Below are 9,631 nucleotides of genomic sequence, written 5' to 3' on the forward strand. Positions count from 1 at the left end.
TGGGATTCAAACATAGATGGATGTCCAGTGCCTGAGCACGGTACATTTGGACACTTCTGCATCCTCCTCTCTGGTTACCCAACACGTGACACTATTCTGCATGAATTTCTAGGGTACCTGAGACTTCTTTGCACACTTGCAGCAAATGCTGGTCCCAGGGTTTTAGAAGGGATGAGTTCTTGACTTCTGTTTTCCAGGTGAGAAGAAAGGGGGAGACTAGTCCTTGACACCCTCAAATAACAGGTCAACTCACTTTATTCTTTGTAACAACTGTGATGGTAGTCATAGTAACGATGATGATAATACCAACATTAGAGCTTAGAGTTCATGAGTCATAACTGTGCACGGTAGTACTTCAATTTATCCTCACCAGAAACCAAACACACACGCACAAATAAGAACTGATGGAGTAGACAGTGATATTCTCCCCATTTTGCAGAGAAGACCGAGCTACAGAGTGATAATATTTGATCCATGCTCTAGAAAGGTTTATTTGGGAGTCTCCTTGACAAGGCGAGACATAATGAAGGCCTGAACCAGACTGGGAACGAGGGGAGGAGGGTGAATTGGGACAACTTAGCCACGGTGACATCAGCAGGACACCTCCTATCCAAATGTGGGGGCCAGTATAAGAAGGGTGCTGTCAACCTTGTTGGACCTTTGAACCTGGGGACTATAAAGGTAACAATGATTTATATTCGTTGATCAATGATCAATGATCAATTTATATTCATTCGTCAATGAATTTCTGCCCACTCATCATGTTGGCACGCTTGAGTTGGTAAATGTTGGGAATCCACCAGACTAATCACCCTAGGTAGGGCATGATATGCCAATAATTTGATTTTAAAAGGTTCAAAGTGGACTTGTTTTTAGGCTAACAGAAAATAAGTTCCAAAATTAGAGCTATTTTCAGAGGGAAAATGCCATGGTACCTGTTTTAATTTTAGCATCTGAAGAAAGGAACCTAATGTTTATTAAAAGCCTACATTATTAGGCAAGTTTATTTAATTTGCAGTATTTGTTTGCATGGGAATTATTTTCCTGTTGTCGTTTACAGATGAGAGAAGTCATTTGCCCATAGTCACAAGAATAGTAAGCGACAGCATCAGCTTTTACTCTAATTTCAGTGCACGGGAAATCTGATCACCAACGAGCCTAATGTTGCTTTTCCCTTTGTTTTGCTTCTCTATTTTTTTAAGAATAAGATTTCATAAAGATCTAGTTCTCTCCATAGCTTCTTTAGCAGGCTTGGCTCTTGGCCAGTGGTCTCACTCTAACACAGACCAAACATCTGTGACCTTTCTGGCCTGTGACTCACATCACCCTTATCGCGTCCCTGCACAGTCCAGTAGCTCTTGCCTCTGAGGAATTTTAACTTCCTAGTTACCACTTTCAGGCTCCCTCTGGGGAGGTCACACAGAGCAGTCTGCCCTGGGCCTCTTGGTTTTCCTCCATGTCCTCCCTTTGTTGACCCGTCCATCATTTCCTAATGCCCTTCAGATGTTCAGATATCCACACTGGATGGGAAGTGATTTGATTTGATTTTTGTCCATCTGTTTTTGCCTTCTTCATAAAACTTATTTACTTTATGTTCCATTCTTTTGGAGCCCAGGGAGCTGAATAACTAATTTTGAAATAGATTATGATGACTTCTTTTCCTTTTCCCAATAAAATGTGTCTTTCATATTAGTCAGGGATCTTCAGAGAAGTGACATAATAAAGTCAATAGATGTATATATGAGCAGATAGTATCCAGCCACGTGATATGAAAAATTATATTAACAATGGCTGGGTACTTTCTGGACAATCCTCGCACGGACATGCTTGTGTGTGTACACACACACCCATACACACATGTGAACAGAGATTTATTGTAAGTAATTGACTTGCACAATGAAAGAAGCCAGAAAGTCCAAATCTATAGGATGTATTGGCATCCTAGAGAACCAGGACAGCCACTGACACAGTCCTGTCTGAAGACCTTCAGTCACAGACCCAGGAGAGCCAGTGATACAGATGAAGTCCGAGGTGACGTGCTGGAGATTCCCTCTTGTGTGAGGAGACCAGTCCTTTTGTTCTGGTCAGGCTTTCAGCAGATTGGATGAAGCCCACCCCCATGCAGGATCACAGTCTGCTTACTCAGATTCTCTGGATTTAAATGCTAATCTCATCTAAAACCTCCCTCTAATTGGACACATAAACTTCAGCACCACACCCTTTCACCAGATAGTCCTAGATGATGCATTTTTAATGCACAATAGGTGAGTTGTTGGTAGGTCAAGGAGAGAGATTTTCAGTTAGGGTTTCTTTCCCCAAACCCTTTCTGGCCATCAACTATAGAATTAACTGCTTCTGCTTCTAATTCATGAGAATGGGCTGTTTGGAGGTCTCTTCTAAAGCATCTGAAATCTAACATGGCATTTATTTTATTCTTGACCAGAGGATGTATGAGTAAGTGTCAAGTTCACATGACCCTTTTTTCCTCAGCAAACACGTGAGGTTTCTAGGCAGCTACTCCTGGACATAGAGTCAATTTCCCCAATTCCTTCCTCACTTATTTCTTCAATTCCTATAACTGATAGTTGATTGTGGAGGACACCATCTAACTTTCTTTAACGTCTCTCTGAGTTTCTCTGGAACTCAGAAATGTTTGTCTGCTTTTGTGCTGCTTTTGTGTCCAGGCTGACAAAGACTGCACCAGGGCAGCCTCTGGGGCATCCTTAGGGAAAACACATACACAAGTATGAGGAAAAATCTCTAACGGAATTTCTTATTTAGTCACATTCTCCAGTTTATCCTGCAGATCCAAATTGGACACCTGCATTTTTCAGCATCCTGGCATTTTAACAGCTGTGGTTTCCTTTCAGAGAAGCCACTTAAATTTTGGTCACCCACTTCTCTCTGGGAGAAAGCTGTCTTTCCTAAGACCTAAGATACTCTTAGCCAGATTTACTAACGTTGCCGCAGCTCCTGCCGTAAGTTTTGGCATTCTTACTAATTAGGTAGAGCCGTGGAGGAATACGTGTCTAGTGTGGCCATTGTTTTTCTTATAGTGTATATATTTTAAAATGTTTAATAATTTTCAGTCATGCTATTTTCACCTTTATTGTGAAATTCTATTGATTCTTCTATCTATAATTCTATCGTAAGAGATCTCATATAAACTCAGATTTAAAAGACATATGTATGAAAAAGTGTCCATCCTGGGCAATCATTCCTCCATAGATCCATCTGAGTATGAGCTGCCTCTGTTAGAAGAACCATAAATCTCTGATCCACCAAATTCTCCTCTCACTGTACAACTCTATTTACTGGGCTTCCATAGACACCTTTGGAATTCTGTCAAGCGGAATATTCTCCTAATGGTTTGCGACCCTATTAAATATCCATTTAGAACCCCCAAACACCAACACCTGAGTTTTCTAAATATATATTTTTTAAAAATCTGGGTTTATATGTGATCTGTTCAGATGGAAACATAAATAGAAGGATCAATAGGATTTTAAAATAAATGAGGACACAATGTTATGGAGACAACTGGATTTTTTTGCAGGAGAAAACTGTAAAAATTATAAAGATCCCTAGCTTACTTTACTCAACAAAATAAATTATAGAAAATGAAATACTAGGTTTCAAAATTCATAGAAGAACCAGAAATCATTATAGATGGAGATTTATATGACACAGTGGGGGAGAATTTTGCAAGAACTATAATCAAAGCCAGAACTAGAAAGTGTAAAGGAAATGATAGATATATTTGGCTGCCAAAACACTAAAGTTAAAAACACCTCTATGACAAAAAGAAATTGTGGCAAGAAGGTAAACTATTTTTAACATATAAGAGAGACAAAAGGTTAATGTCCTTATTACATGACAAAGTATTTGCCAATATCTGACCTGAAGAAAAGTACGTTCAGAGTAAGGAGTGAAAGGCATAAAATAAGCGGATTGCAAAAGGCAAAAACATTTAGGTTTACTGGTAATGAAGCCCGTAAATTAAAAATAGATATAATTTTTTACCTCCAAAATTGGAAATATTTTTAAGTAATTGGTAGGAGGCTATATTAGTAAGAAATTATAAACCACATCCATCACTGGTGGGTAAAGAAACTGGGAAAATTTTTCTAGAAGGGAATTTGACAACATATATCAAAAGTCTTGAACTTGCTTATCTTTTATTTTTGGTTTTGTTTTGTTTTAGGTGGAATGGGACTTGTTCACATTTTGACTCAAGAATTTTGCTTTTATGAATCTATTCTAAAATGTGTGTGTGCATCTGTGTTTGTTTAGCATCATCTATCTATCTATCGACTGAGCAAACTATCTGCGAATCAACTTATTCTCTTCCCCACATAAGTTCCATAAGGTCAGAACTTCTATCCATTTAATTTACCATGTTTTTACCTAAACCTAGAAAATTACCTGTCCTGTAGTAGATGATTAATTAATATTTGCTGAATTATTGATATAATTATGTTTTAATATTTCCGTGGGACCTTGTCATCTTATAGCATGTCTAGGGGAGAATGACTAGGATGTTGATGAGCTTTGAAATTGCATCATAAAGAAGAAACAGGAAAGAAGAACTGTTGAAAGTAAGAAGGAGAGGATCTGATAGTGAGCTTCAAACACTGGAAAGGATGTTGTGGGGAAAAGAGTTCTGACTCCTTCTGTACAGGTTCAAAGTGCAGAAGTGCATCAATGGATAAAATCTATAGACGCAATGTGGAACCATTTGAAGAAGTGTACACAAACAGAGTTGGTCAAAATGGAATCAGTCTTGAGTGGAAGCAAGTCACTATCCCTAAAAATATTTAAACACAAGTGTTAATATTTACAGTAAAAATTCATACACCAGAATAAGACTCAGAATTTCTTAGATAGCTCAAAATTTCTTCTACTTACAAGACTCACTTCTCTTCTGCCCAGATGTCAACTTCTACACTACTTTTTTCAATTAATGATTCCTCTTCACTATTCAGAGCTCAGATCATTACCTCTCTCTGTGACCCTTCCCTGCTACTCACCCTGAATCGCCTTGTTGCTCATGCCTTTCACAGCCATCTCATTGTCCCTTCATGTCATTTGGAGCACACTGTAATTGACCTACCTTCAGCCTGGCAGTCCTCCACTAGATTATAAGCTTCATGATGGCAGGAGCCACTTTGCCTTTTTATATCTGGTGTTTAGTACAGCACCTGACACATAGTGAAAATGAATTAATCTTAATGAGGTGTGTATGGAGGTTGAAATAACTTTATATTTCATTGATTTGGGAGCCAAGAGTCATTAAATTAGGGAGGCCCATCTACTGTTTTCTGTATTTAATTCATAATTCTGTTCACCTTGCTGGCACATAGCCTGTGTGTGCACCTTGGGAGTTCTGAAAGGAGGATTTAGAATGTCTTCTCCCTTCCCTGCTCCTCAGTGCCACCAAATACCCCAGATGGACATACTTAGTCATCACCTGCTAGTTCAGTCCAGCCCTAGCTATTGGTCTAGATCTTTTATAAGGATAGTTACATAGAGCGGGGTAAAAATTTTCAGACATTTGGTATGTTCAAGCCTTTATCAGTTGTTGAACTCAAATTCTGGAAATTGACTCTTTCATTTTCCTATATTGGAAACGTTTTTTTATTATTATATCAAATAGTTATATAAAATTCCAATAAAACTGAAAAATGTAAAGAACAAAGGAAAATCTCTCATAATCTATGTGAAGATGACTTTATTAATATTTAGCATATAGATTTATCTAAACTAAATAAGATAAGCTTTTTATGCCAAAATCCTATCATAATATAGAAACTATTTTATAACATATTTTTCCATTTGATATATTGAGAAATTCTTTCCAGGCCCATAAATATGTATTCATACTATCACTACCATGTTCTGTTTGCCACTGATATGATTGGCCACCTTGATGTTCTGTGAGTTACTAAAATAATAAAGCTCCTTTCACCTACATGATGGGAAATAGAAAAATTGATATAGCCCTGAGGCAAGATAGCAAATACATACTGTTGCCCTTGCTATGCAAAGGAAAATGATTTCTAATTTTTTTTAAACCAATAGGAATGGGAGGAAAGCATTTGTTAGGTTAAATGTTGCATATAAAATTTCATGGACTGTATTGATTTATTTACTGAAAATGCCACATTCAAAAACAAACCTGTAATTGGCATCAGCTCATGATTAAAGCATTCAGCTTCCCCTTAGATGAATGGACTCAGGTATATGAATGGACTTTGATCTGAAAATTGTCTTAAAGCCTGTGCATCCTCACTACTGATATTTGAATTAGGTTTTTGTTCACTAGACCATTTAGTTGCACTTTATTGGTCTGTATATCTATTTTATTTCTAAGAAACTTAGGAGTAAACTATTCCCACAGATTTCTGTGAGTCAAAACAGTCTGATTGCCACTCTTCTATGTCTAATTGTCTTAATTGGAACCCACTTTTAGCAATGGTTCTCTACCTGTGGGTCAAGACCCCCTTCGGGGGGTCAAATGACCCTTTCATAGGGGTCACCTAAGACCATCCTGCATATCAGATATTTACATTACAATTTATAAGAGTAGCAAAATTACAGTTATGCAGTAGCAATGAATATAATTTTATGGTTGGGGTCGCCACAACATGAGGAACTGTATTAAACGATTGTGGCATTAGGAAGATTGAGAACTACTGCTCTAAGAGTTAAGTTCCACAACCAGAACTACTCCAGCACTCCCTTATTCCCCTTGAAGTCAGGAGACTTCTACTGTAGTAATCTCCAATTCCCAAACAAAGAGATCTCAAGAAAACTATTATCCTCCACCCCCAATTAATATTTTTCATAATAGGAAAGAAATATTTTCTGAGTCTTCCACTGAAATACAGTTTGTGAATGAATAAACAAAAAAATTGACTAATTCCATTGCTCTTCTTTCCCTAAGAGTAGGGTCTTTGTTTTAAAATGTACCTCCAAAGTTTTTTTTTAATCAAGTATGGTAAGGTGACAGATATGGGAACAACTACCTTGAGAAAAAAAGAGTTTATTACTCACAGTCCCAAAAGAAGGAGGTGTGCCATGCCAAGAGTCACAGAGAGAAGCACCTGGGTCACCCAGGAGAAGTAGAAACAAAGGGAGAGCATGGGTCCAAGCCCTTCTTGTGGATTTCATGTGAAGAGATGGGCAAGGCAGGGTGGCTATGTTAAGTAAGCACAGAATTGAATAGTTTGAATAATTTTAAGGGGTGCTGGGAAGTAGGGGTGGTCACTCATGTCAGGTGGTTAGTGCTGGGGTTATTTAGCACAGGAGGAATACTGACTGGGTGTATGAGTCTGATAAAGAGGTATTTGGGAGTATGGGCTTCATGTTTCCTGGTTTGCATACAGAAGGTGTGTTTATAGGCAAGGTCTTTGTTAGGAATTAACCAGTCTGTGGACAGACATCTCTTCCCTGAGTCCACAAGGTTTTAAGATGTCAAAGCATGAGAAGATATAGAAAATAAGAAAAACATAATTAGTACAGTTGTTTCCTTCGACAACATACCAGAAAATTTCTCACATTTTGATCTCATTAACTATAGGCCACTCAGTTGTTAATTAATGCCAATCCCATGAATTTGAGCCAACATTAGGTGAATAAATAAATCTCAATGAATTTGAGCTAGTCATGACCTTAATTTGTCTTCCATTTATTGAATTCATTGTTAACTTGAACAACATAAACTCCAGGCTGATGGTAGAGGGGAAATTACAGAATGGGATAGTTCTGTAAAATGTTCTGTGTATAGTCTATTGTATTTCAGAAAATGCCATGTATTTCTCAAGTTGGACTCCATTGAATTTAACTTTCAAATATGGACTTGGAGGTAAGAAGACATGTCACATTGGGTCTCTCAGGAAAGCTGTCTTCAGCTGGTGAAGCAGTGTTCTAACTTCGATCATTGCACAGCTGTCATGCAGGGAAAGTCTGATTCCTTCACTGTGGGGTCTCCTTTGCCTGGGATGCTGGGAAGAGCAGAAAGATAAAATCCCACTTTCATCTTCTTCCCTTGTTTTCCCACTTTCATCTTCTTCCCTTGCTTTGGTCTCCTGTAAGTGCTCCTCTTGTGTGGGAGGTGGACAGGCCAAATTCTGCACAGACCTTCCAATGCAAGGGAAGGTGCCCAGTCAGGGGAATATCTGTGGGACTATCTCTGCGTGGGGAGATCAGCAGTGCAGGCAGCTGAAGGCAGCAACCAGTAGCTTGGGCTAGACAAGCTGAGATGTCTGTCTGAGATGAGACTTACTCTCCCCTCTCCCTCTTCCGGTTGCACCATTTTCTGGCCTCTTCAGATGTTCCATTACCCTATGTCCTTACCTACTCTTCACCCAACCTTCCTGGGGGCTGTAATGTCCCCTCTCTCATTCTTAACCTTTACTGCTGACTGCTGACTTCTGTACCTTCTTGAACGTATACTCTGTTATGTACCCAATAAAAAGGTTCTGGGAAACAGGGCAGGTGTTGCATTGTTCTCGATTCCCCCAGGCTCATGAAACAGTGTATGCGTGTATGCCCTTACAGGCTCCTGGTTTTAGGCTCTAAATTTGGTGTAAGTTTCTCTTTCTTTCCTCAGTGTAATCTCCCTTGCTGACTACTGTCCCAGTTGGGGTCCACTAGACACCCAATACTTCTGGACTGATCTTAGCTGAAAGACAGAAGGCTTAGAGTTCACTGATGCCGTCCTTACAGATCAGCCTCCTGAAGCACAGGGAAGTTTTCGTGGGTGGACTGTAGATACGGAAAGACTCATTTCATGCCTTGTGGTGTATTCTAGCTTGATTTGGGCAAGGTTTACTCTCCAAAATGGCCAGAATCAAGGACCTGAATCCAGCAAGCTGTCCCTTTGGTGCTGTTACCCAGAGAGTGGCTGGAGATACAAGAGGTGGACCAGAGAACAACAATCCACACTGTCAGGGCATTGGTGCTGTGTTCTGGGATTGGGGCTGAGTTTTAGTCATGTCCAGGGCTGGCAAACACATTCTTCAAAGAAAGGGCCAGGCAATTAATATTTCAGATTTTTCAGAGCATATAATCTTTGTCACAAATATTCAACTCTGTCACCATGGCTCAAGCAGCCAGACACTACCTAAGCAAATGAGTGGCTGGGTTCCAATAAAACTTTATTTACAGAAGTAGACTGACAAAAGAATTTGGCTGGGGGGCTGTATTTTGAAGACCTATGGGAAGCTGGAATCAAACAGGAAATTAAATTAGAAACTCAGTTATATAGGCTCTACCACACAGCAATAATGGTGAATGCCATGAGTTAACTAGCAATTTCCTGCTCAGGTTTTGCCCTCAGGCAAACTGATTTTTATCCAGTGAATCTATGGCTGCAAGACTAATTTCTGATCTCTCCTTGCCCGCAGCACTGCTGATGGTGCTAAAATGCTCTTTTTCTAGCAAAGTTTGTTTCAGGAAGCCAGTGGGACTATAGCTATGATAGATATATATTAGGTATGTAATAGATATAAGTAGGTAGATGATCAATAGATAGATAGACAATTTTCAGCCATCATTGACTATTAGAAGGATGAAGAAGACAGTTGCACATCTCAACTGACTCCTAAGCACCTGCTCACGGCTCACT

Source organism: Otolemur garnettii, unplaced genomic scaffold (genome assembly GCF_000181295.1).
Source record: "Otolemur garnettii isolate 467f Iridium unplaced genomic scaffold, OtoGar3 scaffold00001, whole genome shotgun sequence".
Lineage (NCBI taxonomy): Eukaryota > Metazoa > Chordata > Mammalia > Primates > Galagidae > Otolemur > Otolemur garnettii.